This window comes from Pyxicephalus adspersus, chromosome 2 (assembly GCF_032062135.1).
Source record: "Pyxicephalus adspersus chromosome 2, UCB_Pads_2.0, whole genome shotgun sequence".
Lineage (NCBI taxonomy): Eukaryota > Metazoa > Chordata > Amphibia > Anura > Pyxicephalidae > Pyxicephalus > Pyxicephalus adspersus.
The window spans coordinates 121,203,478-121,217,844 of NC_092859.1; the positions used below are offsets into that span (position 1 = coordinate 121,203,478).

General features: G+C 34.7%; 1 protein-coding gene across 1 annotated transcript in view; it reads left to right on the plus strand.

Annotated features, from left to right (window-relative positions):
• LOC140324386 (long-chain fatty acid transport protein 2-like) overlaps window positions 1-14,367 on the plus strand; it is a 67,171-nt gene that overhangs the window by 18,016 nt on the left and 34,788 nt on the right. The window contains exon 2 of the mRNA XM_072402251.1: window positions 4,703-4,879. The gene's annotated coding sequence lies outside the window, so the exon portion shown is untranslated. The remainder of the gene's footprint in view (window positions 1-4,702; window positions 4,880-14,367) is intronic.

Sequence of the window (14,367 nt, forward strand, 5' to 3'; positions counted from 1 at the left end):
TTTTTTTATTTTAATTGGATTTACAAGGGTTCTCAAATTCTGCAAGTCTCAGACAGCTTCATCAGTAAATCTTGTTTTGCTTTGCTAAGTGTTAAGAGTCTCTGAATCTAATTCGTATTCTTCCTCTAATTAGAATTCACAGATATCCCCAAATACCTTGGTATCTCTTTATACAGTTTTGAAAAGGAAAATAACACATTTTTGCAAAAAAATAAAAAAAATAAAAAAAACAAGGACAAAACAGTTTTTTTCACAATCCCATGATACACACCAAGATTTTATGGACAACTAGCAAGGATGGATCAGCATGGCAGTTTCAGTTTTACTTATAAATTATTTCTTTAAAAATAAGCAATTTATAATCCAACAGCCACTCACACTTGAACAACATCTTTCACTTTATCAGTCATTTAGCTCATAATTTAACTTTATAAATTCAAGATAAGGATCAGATAAGAATCCTTATTTTATAAACAGTGACAGTAAATTTTAGCTGCGCTAAATTAGACTTCAAAGTCAGTCATGTGCTTAAATAAATATCATGATTATTTTACAGCTTCAAAAATCAAGTCTAAAGAATAAAGCCATGTGTTCCCTTTTTTTAGGATTTTTTGTTTTCTAATTGCTGTTGCACTCCTTTCTGCAAACCTATGTGTGGTAATTTTCCTCCTTATATAAATTCCAACGCAACAGAAAAAAGAAAAACAAATGTTTCATTAATCTTTTTATCTGGTAAGATTCCTGCATGCTTATGTTCAAGACTATTTAGGCTGTTGAGTGTGTTTATCTTGAAATTCTTGTTTTTCTGTCAGCAAACTGGTGAGAACTTGTGATGCAAAAGTCCCCCATAGATGTAAAAATTACTTCCTGGTCCTAGTTTGAGAACTCTTGGAATAATCCATAAAATGAAACTACCTTGCATAATAATTAATAATAATAATAGCAGAATGAAAAACAATCCATATATGAGACACAAAAAGGATTCCCTTGGGACATTTAAAGCATGTTTTATGGGACAAGTTCCTTTCTTACAAATAGGATGCTAGTTTGTTTTTTTATTATTTCAATAAAATTTTTTAAAGAGGCTGCCATTGCTGACTATATTTTCAAAAACCTAGTTGCCCAGCTAGCTTTGGCATTAGTTCTGGCATGCAGCAAGTGAAGTCTAAATTCTGGGATTTGCACTGACAGCCCACATACATTGGCAGCCCACATACTTCCTACAGAACAGTTTTCTTTAAAGGTGAAATGAAACTCACTCCATTTTGTAGAAAAGACCTATAAAGAAGTTGCTGTTCTGCTTGTTTCTATTCCTAATGTACTGCAAATCTGAAAATCATTGGAAATGGCAAGGCAGAAATAAAATTATAACTACATATTCTATAGTCAACTTTACTCCTATTATTAATAATAATAATAATAATAATAATAATAATAATAAACAGGATTAATATAGTGCCAACATATTACGCAGCGCTGTACATTAAATAGGGGTTGCAAATGACAGACTAATACAGACAGTGATACAGGAGGAGAGGACTCTGCCCCGGAGAGCTTACAATCTAGTAGGTGGGGGAATTTACACACAATAGGATGGGAAATATGTAGTGGTGGGAAGTAGTGAGGGTTTGAAAAGACAGAAGAGGATGGGTAGGCAAATTTGAAAAAATGGGTTTTGAGTTCTCTTTTAAATGAGCAGAAAGTAGGAGCAAGCCGAATAGGACGAGGATAACCATTGTTACTGCAAAGTAATTCTACCTCTAACCTGGAACAAGAAGTTAAAAAGTGACTCACCCCTTTTAAAAAGGTTTATTTAAAATAGGGATCCCCAAAATTTATAAATAAAAGGTCAGTTCACTGAGAGTTAAACTTTTTGGGTGCTTGACTGTGGATAGTAGGAGTGAAAAAATCTGCAGTGTAAAGAAAACCCCCCAGTTCTTGTGGTCAGTATGACTAATAAATGTCTCTATGTCAGTGCTCAGTGGGAGTATTTATGTCCATGTGTCAATGGTCAGTAGAAATAACAAATATCCATGCATTATTCATCCAAGGGAGTAACAACATGTGTCAGTCAGTGAAAAGAATGATGGTAGTGGAAGCTTAACTCAATGTCCTGGTGATGCCACTTGCTCCTTGTAGTGATGTCAGATCTATACCATCACCATCTGCAAGGAGATCACCTCACCTACAACGTTGCCTAGTGCTGGAATGATCTATGTTTTAGTACTGGACGTTTGCTGCCACTTTGCACAATTGCTCCCTCGGAGAAAAGTAAAGAAAACACTGCATGCAGGGCTTCCTCATTGGTCGCTCTATGGGTCATAATTTGGGTAGTGCTGCTTTCAGATATGAAGACTAATTTATTCACCAACCCTGAACAATAAAGGACAAATAACCCAAAGTTTCTTTTACACACATAATTTAGTTTTCTTTTTTTTAAGCCACCACAAGTATCAATTAAGTTGTATTTAGTTTTTTTTTTTTCAAAAGCTGTTACCCAAAATATGTTTTGTTCTTCAAGACTGTGTATTGTATTGTGTACAACCATGCTAAGATGGTGAAGGTCCATTCTTCTTTCATCATAGAAGTACAACCACAAGCATGCTTGCGTCTTGCCTTCAAGGAATTCACTTATGACCTATTTTGTGAAGCACTAAAACAGCGTTCAAGCTAATAACCAGATAAATGCACTCAACTACAAATAAGGTTTAGAAAAGCTCTCCATTCCTGCAAGCATTTACAGACTGACAACAGTACACAATCCTAAAGTTCTCTACACGTAGTATTGGCTCTCTTGTATGTTATGAATAGTGTACAGGATACTACAAAGGTATACAAACTGTAGTTACAAAAATGTTATTTTGCAATGAACATATGTGATGTGTACTATATATTAATGTGTGTGATTTGCCCACTGGGCCATTAACCAGGTGTATAAATCAGAAACTAATTGGAAAATCATATTTGATTTTGGATTCTCTATATTTTGTGAAGGTTCCCATTCATCCCAGTCATTGTGTATCCAGAAGAAGTTTGTAACATTCAACTGGACTTTATTTTTGTAATGTTGAAGACATGTTGCAGCCCTTCGATCTGCTTCAACAGTTCTATTAGTATAGGAAATACCCCAGCTTTATTATGTTGCTGATGAACGAAATAAAAGAAAGTTTTAGAAGTCTACTTTTGATATATGCAATAGGTGAACAGGGAATAAAAAAAGAAAATTGAAGAATTATGATATCGCTTGGGGAAAAATACATACTGGTACAATGCCAGTAATCCATAGTGACACAGCTAGTCAGCCTCCTTCGAGATAAAAAGATATCAAGACTAGTTAGTGTAGCGTATAGTACAGGTTGACATTAAAAAATCCGGCAACCTCCGGACCTGAGAAGTGCCGGATTTATGAAAATGCAGGATTTTTTAAGGTTGTATATGCAGTATATATTAAAATGAAATAACACTAAATCAAAAGCAAATTAAATTTTAATGTTCACCAACTAAATAAAACATTTTTACAGAATTTTAGTTTAACTAAACAAAATAGTGCCTCAGAATTTTAAAAGAAAAGAAGCTAAATAGCTGATGGGCTGTCAGGATGATTATGACTGACAGTAACAGCATCCTCAGCAACAGGAACAGCCTTAATTTGTAAAGGAAAACCAATACCTAACAGCTGATTCTGGAGTACAGCACCATCAAAACATAAACAGGGCTTCCAGAAAACAGTGTAAATTTGAAAATGCGCTTTGCGCTGAAATCTTTGCTGGAAAACGGAAGGATCCGAATCGATGGCCAGATTTTTGAATGTCAACCTGTTCCTTGTTGACCTTTGATTCCAAATGTAGACAGTCAAACAGCAATATACCAGTGGGTAAATATTTTGTTTGTTGGAAAAAGATGTTCAATATAGCCAATAGTGTGCAGACAACTTCCCCTCACACCTTCTACATGGTAAAAAGTATGTGGACATCCCTCCAGAGTATTCAGTTGAAGGGTACTGTTAATGGACAGCTGTCTTTGACAACAATTTTGGGAAGGACTTTCTCTGTTCTAGCATGGCTGCGCCTCATGCATGAAGTCAAGTCCATAAACACATGGTTTAGTGTGGGAAAACCTTCCTCAGGCTCCTTGCCTGCACAAAGGTATGGCAATCCTATTGAACAGTGTTTCTCCAGCATGTCTCTGTTCAGTTCTAGAGCTGTTTTTTTTTCCAATTCAAACTTTTCTTAAAGGTTTTTACTTTTTTAAACAGTACAATAACAGTAACAATAAAACAGTACAATAAAATAAAATAATAAAACAGATACAAAAGAAAACATGTTAAACAGAATGTAAGAAAGAAAAAAAAAATGTCAGTATAGAATATTGAATACAAATATTCTGTGTTTTCATTTCCCTTAAGCATGTGGAACATCTAGGGTGCTTTTCTCATAATTGTTTTTTTTACTTGCTTTGTTAAAATAATGCTGTTATTTCTAAATTCAATAGCTCAATCTGAAGTTTACACACCCAGTTGATAGGTTGGAGCAGAATATGGAGTTTCAATTTGCTGTGCTCTCTTGATAGATCACCCATAATGCTAATTCTGTATCATGGTTTAAATAGTAAATACTAATATAAAGCGTCGGTTTAAAATGTTAAATATTTCAAATACAATTGACTTAAAGATATTCTAAAACTATTATACTTTCCCTTTCAGATATTACTTGCAATTGTCTTGCTGCCAGGGACTAGAACACGTGAGAAGCCTTGCAAGAAATCGGGTGTTTTTTAACTTACAGTAGTGGAAGAAATACGTTTTCACATGTGTTATACAGCCACATTGTAAAAGAGTGAAGCAGAAAAGGACCATCTGTGGTACTTGTCCAAAAGACAGGTAGGGTGAGAAAGACAAGAAGGCTGCCTAAATGACTTAAAAACACTATTTGCTAAAGCATACACTTATACTCATTTTCTAAAATGTTTTTTTTGCCAAAGATAAATACATATATATATATGTATATATATATATATATACATATATAGAGTGACCAACCATAATTGATCATTGTGGTATATAAGGATGCATGTGGAAATGATCATCTGCGAATAAGAGCCATACTCCTGTGCCCAGGAGTATAATTAGGTCTATTTATCATTAAAAATGTGCATTCAAATAAGCAATATTGCAATATTTGAAAATGTGTACACATACACTTCAGGTTATTGTACTGGGTTAGGTTATATAGACAGAGATCAGAGAAGCATTATTGGGGTAATTGAGATAAGAATTCCAGGAAGAATTCTTTTTGAGCTGTCTATACCACAAAAGCAATAAAATACAACCATTTATAAAATACAACTTTTTTTCCTGAAACACATAAATAGACATGATTATTGTAAATAGGATATATAAAAAAAAACATACACACTTGTCAGTTGGTGGGGGTGACAGACCTTTTGAGGTTAAATCAAAGGTTGAATCAAATTTGTACATTCTTTTTTGGAGTTGCTGACTATATTTAATAAAGTCTTAGTATCCTTTGATAGTTTTGAAAATACAGTACTCAATCAAAGTGGACCTATTACTGAAGTAAAAAGTGTTATCCTAGTTCCAACATAAGTCAACTAAACTATGTCCTAAGCTGAACAGAGATCTCCTACAAATATTTGATACCAATAACTTCCATGTTGAGAAATGCACATGGGATTGAAGGAGTATGTAGCAAGAATTATCTCATATCCCGACCTGTTTCGCTCACAAGAGCTTCCTTAGGGGATTCCTTAAGAATATGTACTATGTCAAAAAATATTTATTAAAATATTTATGTCAAAAATATACCACTGGGTTAATTTCCTATCTCTTCCTTTTCAAGAAACACAGCAAGCAGTTAGAAAAAATATCCTAAAAAAGTAAATTCCCCCTTAGACAGCTGTCACATGAACATCATTGGAAGATTTCCTCTAACCCTTTCTGTAGTTTGGCCTGGAAATACACTTAAACTAGTATTTGCTCTGTTTTTGATAGTTTAATGATTTGCATATAACAATTACTGCTGTTCTTTCTGTATCTACAGTACAGCTACAAAGTATCCTTCAGGTCCAACCAAAAGTGCATTCCAGTACATTTCATTCACCTATAAAAACGTTCATTCACCTCAAAACATTGGTAATGAGGAAACATATTTTTAGTTGAAGCATTTACAGTAAATACTCAAAGAAGCTTGTATAGCTGGTAAAAAACACAAGTCTTATTTTAGAAACTGGAATGAAAAGTATTTTTGATAGCAGACAATAGATAGGTATCTGACATTTATTTGTAAATGTGCGTTTGTTCATGCAGGTAAAGTTACAATGCATATTACTATGTTTTTATATAGCAGTGCCATACTGTGCAGCAGTTTACAGAGTTCATGTCAATACCTTACACTCAGAGGAGCTCACAATCTAATGTCCTTATATAGAGGCAAATTTATAAGGGAACTAATGTGACCTATGTATGATTATGGAATGTGGAAGGAAGGAAGGATGCACAAAAATGGAGAGAACATGCAAATTCTATGTAGATGGAGTCCTGGTCAAAATTCAGTCTGGGACCCTAGTGATGCAAGGCCAGAGTGCTAGTCAACATTTTCACTATAGGAAATAAAATATTCTGTTTCAAATGTTACTATAAGAGGTGATATCTCCTGACAATTCAAACTAATTTGGCCACATCCCTACATACCAAACAAATATATACATTAAACTACTAATCAATGGGATTTTTAAGGCCACTACATAACATCTCTTATACCATTTAACATAGCATTAAAAACTTTATTTATTACATATTAAAAAGTAAATACAGCTTACAAATAAAAACTATTTCTAAGCTCATACATTTTAATAACAATCTCCTTAGCAGAATACCCTTTATCATTTGGGTGTTCCGAAATTTTCTTCATGTTTCGCGGAACTAATCCTGCTTCTTCAGGTAAAACTGGAGATCTACAATTATAGAAAATGTACAATATGAACATATCATCACAACTTTACATAACAGTACATCTACCATCCCAAAATTCAAAATGCGTATTACTTTATACTACACATAATTAAATGGAAATATTGGATGTACAAGACAGCACAGAGCCCTTCCCACATAGAATGGTGCAAGGATATAGTAGGGTAGCTGTAATGCTTGCTTCCTAAATTGGGTTAATAATACAAAACAAGTAATTAGGGGCTTTTGACTGGTTTACCAATTCCTGTACTTGTTTTGGGTCAAATACTCAAAAATGAATAAAGTTAGTGCAACAGTATAACAATCAGTCAACCTACATAATGTCTAGCAAGAACAGCATTTCCATCATGACAAGTTTATTTTAATGTAATTTACTTTTATTAGTGTCAGAGGACACTATTATATTATTGTGCTGATACTTCATTCACCCAATAAGAAAACTATTGCTTTCTTTAGAGCAGTGGTCTCCAACCAGTGGTCCACAAGAAAATGTTGCTGGTAGGTGCACCTCCCAGCAGGGTCTTTCTCCTGACCCCACTGATCATGTCCCCCATATGGACACGACCCACCCACTCTCTCATCACAGGCTCAGACCTACTTGCTAAACATCCTGGGGGGACAGTAGTGCAGGTCTGTGAACACAACTTTTGTTATGATTTGTGTTGGGGGTTGGATTAAAGGAAAGGTTAGTGTTTTGGTCAATATTTAGGGCAATAATAATGGGAAAGGTTAAAGGGAGCATAAAATGTCATAGGGAATAGAGAGAATTTAGGATAAATTATTGCAATTTCTCGTTGAGATTTGAATTAACTTCTTGTTCTGCTTACTGAACAGAATTTGAAGGGAAATCTCGCCATAAGTCACATTTGAAAACATCTATAAAAAGATCTTCTAAAACTTTCCCAGTGCAAAAAGAACTCAACATTACCTGTTGGACAGGCTTCTATTTTCGTATTACTTTGTTATGTTTCAGTTCAGTTTGCAGGTTAAGGTTTCATTTAAGCACAAAGAGTTAATTCTATGCATTAGGATAGGTGTTAGGGTTCAACAGTAAAAGTCAGGGTCAACCAATGGATTTAATTGCTGCACATAGATGTCTCATGTCTAAATCTAAAATATAATTGGGGTCTGGTTAAACAGATATAAATCTGACATTCACTGAAACATTCTCTGTTGGAGAATCTTTGAGTCCATGTATTTCAATGACAGGTTAATTTTACCCCAGGGATTATTTCAGTGAATGTTAAATTTACTGCTTTATAAATAGATTCCAATGAGTCCAGCCTCACAATTTAACATTAGTCTGAAAAAGAAACATTTGAATGACATTGAATAATATAATAGTAAACCACCAAGTCACATTTCTAAAAAATATCAAAGGTAAATTTGACTTTGTTTTTAAGATGTTGATATAAATATATTAACTTTCTGTTATAGTTTAACTTCTGTAAACTTCAATATAATCAGGCTGGTTAGGTCACTAGTAAACTGCTCAATAAGTTCATTTAGTTTAGACAAATGAAGTTAGCTTTTGTAAGTTATTGTTTAAAATGTTACAATAAAATAATTCCCTGCAATCATAATCTTCAAATATTTATACAGAAAACCTAGCTCATAAAACAGAAGTGTCTTGCTTTCACACCATCCATTATAAGTCCCTATGTCGATTGGTTGGATATTTTTGTCATAGAACTAGTTAAATCCTTTTCAGCCAATGCTTTTTACATTATTTTTGAGTGGAGTGAGTTTTAGAGCCTCGGTCTCTTATATCTGACATTCCTTTCACTTCCATTAGGACAAGATGTGTAGGGGACATTTTTTACCGTGTCACAGACAAAAATCTAATCTCAGTAGGGTGTGGAAGTTTTACAACATTTTTTTTATTACTAGGAGTTTACATAAAAGAACAAGTTTATCTTTTTTGTATAACCTACTACTCCCTTTATATCACTTTGTAATGGACATACATGTCCATACATGTAAGGCCGACATGTCTATATTCTAGCCTGTGTGACAACCATGGCTCCTTTCATAGATACAATCAAAAATTGAGTGTAGCCAACCGGGGACAGAAGACTCACCAGGTAAGAACACAGGAAAAATGAAAACCAATTCAGGCATCACATTAGGCATTCAGGTACCACAAGGACTAGTAAACTGCAATATATTACTTTTTTTATTATATGCATCAAATAAAATATCACTGTTTGTAAGCAATACTGGGTTTATCAGTATGGTGGCAATGAACATTATGGTCCCAGATGTAGTATTTCTACATCATATGACATAATGACTAGTAATTACTGTACAAAAAACTTAGGATACTAGTTGTAGTTTAGTCATATTTCAAAAAGCAGAGAAAGAGATTTATCAAGCAGTGACAAAAGTAGACAAATGCTAGGAACTATGTATCTATCCTTGGATGTTTTTTTTGATCGATATTATAACAGTTCATTTATATCCTTGCTACATACTCAAAGTATTCAATATACTCTATGCTTGTTCAAAAACAAATCAGATGTTGGCATATCCAATTGAAATATTGATCTTAAAACAGGTAACTGATTAACAAAAAGTAAACATAGGAGACAAATGATTTTCCCCCAATGTAAATCTCTATATTAGATATATATAAAAAAAGAATATAAACCATAAATATAATTTCTCACTACTATTTAAAATGGCAAATAGAAGACTTTACACTAACAGTAAAACCTTTTCCCACTCCCAGGTGCATGCTGGCAACCACTAGGAGCCAGGGAGTGATAACAGGCACTAAGATTTTTCAGGCAGTTACTTGTGCAGACTTCTATAAGCAGTTTAAAAGCCTAGCAAAGCCACACGTTTTTCACTTTTTAATTGAAATTGCTAAAGAAAAAAATGCTTGAATAAGCAGTGACAAGTCTAAGGAGGGGGCAGAGGTGACAATCCACCCCCTGCACTTTGCATGTAGCATCTGCCAAAAAAAGCACGAGAATACTGCCACAAGCAACCGCCTGAAAAACAAGGAAAAGAACACAAAACTATTTGTTTACATTTTAACCATTTTTTGGTGGTTGTAGGTAGTGAAATCACTGCAAAAACTGCTGGTGTCTTACCTCACTGACAGGTGTACTTTAATAAATGCGTCACAGAACTAATTTGCTTATAAAGCATGACCACAAATATTAGTGGCTACAGATAACAAACCTTCAAACATATCTAGTACCATTTATGGCACAATGTTTTCAGAATCAAAATATCAGTAAAACTGTTAGTTCACATGATGTTAGGATAATTATAATATTGCTTTTAGTTATTAGAATTATTATTATTATTAATAATAATAATATTAATAATAATAATAATAATAAATAGTATTTATATTGCGCCAACATTATGTAGCGCTGTACATTAAATAGGGGTTGCAAGATACATACAGTGACACAGGAGAAGCAAAAGACCCTGCCCAGGAGAGCTTACGATCTAAGAGGTTGGGTAAGCAGCACAATAGGTGGGGAGATATGGAATAGTGGGAAGTAGTGAGAGTTTTAGGAGACAGGAAAAGACAGTTAGGCAAGTTTTAAGATGAGATTGATTGGCCTTTTAAATTACCAGAAAGTAGGAGCGAGATGAAGAAGAAGAGGAAGAATATTCCAGAGATTCGGGACAGCTCTAGAAAAGTCTAGAAAAGAGGTTAAGAGAAAGGAAGTCAGTAGTAAGTCATTGGAGGAACGAAGAAATCTGCTAGGGGAGTATTTTTCTTATCAGTTTAGAAAGGTAAATGGCATAAGATTTTTACAATCACAACTTTCTTTTATTTAGTCCAAATACAAACAGCTATCCCTTTAATGGTAGAAACAGAATTTTGTAAATTAAAAGAATTGTGCCACTGTGTCTCATTGATGCATGTAGAGCTCAATATATCATCCCAGCATAGCTGACTGCCAGGAATAAATTGAAGTTTGCATATGTGGGAGTTCAGTCATTCCAGCCTGGCCAATTAAGATGGCAGAATAGGAAAGGACCAGGCGAAAATTCCAGCCACAGACCTAGGAAAGGTTTAATTAAGACAAAATGTAAATCATGCAGGTAAGTTTATTTTATTGCAGAAAAGACAAGACAATCACCAGTCACATCTGCAATAAAGAACCTGCCTGTGCACTTACTTATAATTTTTAGGTTTAGTTTACAGGAGACCGGTCATGAAACATGGAAGCCACCATTGTTGGCTTCTTACATGCCTGTCATGCTGACCCTCTCTTTAAATATGTAACCCAAAACCATAAAGATAAGCATTCCTATTTCAGATCAGTGTCTAAAGCCAGTAGGTAAGCATAGCAGCCAGGTAACCAGTATTTTCTCATTAAGGTGGTCAGCAGTAATGCCGGTCTCCATAACTTTTACTTGATGTAAGTTAGAGCTTTCATAGGAATTCCATGATGGCCAAAGGTTTGTATCCTGTTACAATACATATTTTATTGTGATGGGTGTCATGTAAGTGACCTGACAGCCGCTTATCTTGATCAGATTATATCTTTTTCATCTAAAATTATCAACATATTTTACACTATAACTTTCAATGCCCTGATAAGATAGCGACGCAGATCAGACGTTTCCCATTCATGCTAAAATGCACAGCCAGTAAAAAGAAACCAGGTCAGATTTTTTCATGAGTCATACTTTTTTTTTTTTTATTACATTTTGAAGAATACTATATCACACATTATATCATTATTTATATTTCTCCTGTTCCTAATGTAAAAAAAAAAACATTTAAATACTCCATCACCAAATATATTTTGATTTCCATAATATATAATTTTCGGAGCCCTGCTATGGTGTCTAATCGGGGCTGACTTATTAAAGGCAAAAATAATGTAAACTTAGCCCAGCCTTTTCAACCTTTTTTTAACATGGGAGAACCCTTGAAGTAACTTTAGGATCCTAAGGAATCCCTGCTGTAATTTCTATATCCACAAATCACAGTACATTACCGTGATGCTCTTTGGAAAGAACACCTTTTACATTGCTGGCCAGTGGGGACATTAACATCTTTACAGATAAAAAAAGATCATTGGTGTCAGTGCTAACTGAGATGAGAGGTCCAAACTGCTCATGGACCCCCAGCAACCTCTAGAGGAGCCCTAAGGCCCCGTGGACCCTGCTTGAGAAACACTGATTTATTCAATTGCAACCTCTGTACAAGTAGTCATCTTATTGCTGTGATGTTAGAGCGCCCCTTGCTGGTTGGATAGAAGACTACATACTATATAGCAAAATTTTCTTATTCACCTAACTAAATCAAAAAAATTTTTACCTTTGTAAACTATCATTCCAAAAATTCTTGTAGTCCAGGTTTACCAATCCCAGCTACATTTGGGTCAAGGAATTACCGATGGGCCCTAGACACACATCTAAGTCTGTATGTGCACCATTTATCCTGTAGTACAATTTTTAAACATCCATAACAGGGCTGTCCAACTCCAGTCCTTGATGGTCAGAAATTTCCCTGGATTTTCATAAAAACAGTTCATTTTGGGACTCTTTGTATCCTAAAAATGAACTGCTGTTAGAGAAATCCTAAAAATGGAAGCAGATTTTGGCTTTTGAGGACTGGATTTAGAAGTCCCTGGTATATAACTAATGCATTTTCTTCTAAGAAGATTTTGCACCCCAGCATACAGAACAGTGCTTACATCTATCATGTCTTACTTTGCTCCATGATGGTGGGACAGTCCTGTTTTACCAACTAAATGAACGGTATAACTATTTTCATTGTACTGCATAAGGAAGCTACTATTCCAGCTTTAGGGTACTAGCACTAGGTTTCCAGGCTTTAAAAATGATAAACTCCTAATCTATATGAAAGAAATACAGAGAATGCAGCTAATGAGTATTGGGCATCCTCGTCTGCATTGTGTCGTACCCTCTGTGCCTCCGATATCAAGTTAGTGCACAGGAACAAAAGGAGGGAACCAAAATGCAAAGGGTGACAAGGTATCCGGAAACAATTCTGAGAATTGTTCAACAAACTTCACTCTGTACTGTAAAGGAGTTCAGAGGTGTGGGTGATGGAGAAGGGAAGTATTATTAGTGTTACTGGGGGTTCTTCTCTTTAGCAGTTTTTCAACAAGTTGTTAGTAGCCATCAGTGGACGTACCTAAAGTTTGCCAAAACCTTTCAACAGCTAAGTTTAAGTCCATTTTTTCCTCTAAAATCTGGAAATCAACAACTTAAAACTGGAGATGAAGTTTGAGAATGAAGCTGCTGGAAACCGTGTAAAAATTTGCTATACACAAACTGAAGCTGCAAGGCATGATGTGGAATGTGTCATCACAGAAATAAGGTGGCTGATCTCATTCTAAAAAATGCTTGGCTTTTTTTGTAATCCCTGGACATGTGTAGCCAGAACTCCATATTGTCATGCTGTGAAATAGTGTACTCTGTATAGTATTATAGTATTTTACTCTAGGTCTATACAGCAATCAATAGCTATAAAGTCATAGGAATGTATGCAACTGTAAGCAAAAAGATAAAAAATACAAATTCATCAAGAATCACTCCTGCCCAAAGGTTATTCCTAGGCTGAAATGTATTGGCCTTGGCTATTTTCAGAACTGCTATTACACCTGCAGCAATATAATAGCAATATCTTGAAGAGATAAGATAATGCTCAGGTTTATCAGCAATCTAGTGAGACTTTTACGCTTCAGAGTAGAGCTGGAATTGCTGGAGCAAATCCACATGTCTGGGACAGTGAAGGATTATGGGATAAAATCCTATACATTTATCCTATTTAGACAAAAACGTTAATGCTTACGCCAAAAATCCTACAAAATAACAAATCTATTGGAGCAAAACTGGGATCCAAAAGTTTGTTCAGGCCACACATATAAACTGAGGTTTATGGGAAACCAGAAGAACAGCCATAACTTTTTATTTCTTCCGCATATTTGCATGTACATCTCTGAATAATCTTTATATTTTTAAGATGCAAGTGAATCTAAAGGAAGATGTTTGAATAACTGAAAACAAAATGAAATACCATTACTCTGACCTATATCTGTTTAAATGGGATGTAATGTTGCCAGGGTGGTAATTATTACAATTTACTATGGGAAAGTTTTTAACATTCTTAATACACAGCTCTAAAAAACAGCAACTAGGGATATGAATATACTTCATTACTTGTACACATATTAAGTAGTTGTTTACAAAGTCATGTCAAAGACTGTCCTTCAAAGAGACTCACAATGAAAAGCTACCACCATAGTCATATGTCATGAAAACAAGTTAAGGGTGATTTGCAAAAGTCAATTAACAAAAGTGCATGTTCTTATGATGTAGTAGGAAACCAGAGACCCCGAAGTAAACATGCAAACTCCTTGATATCGTCC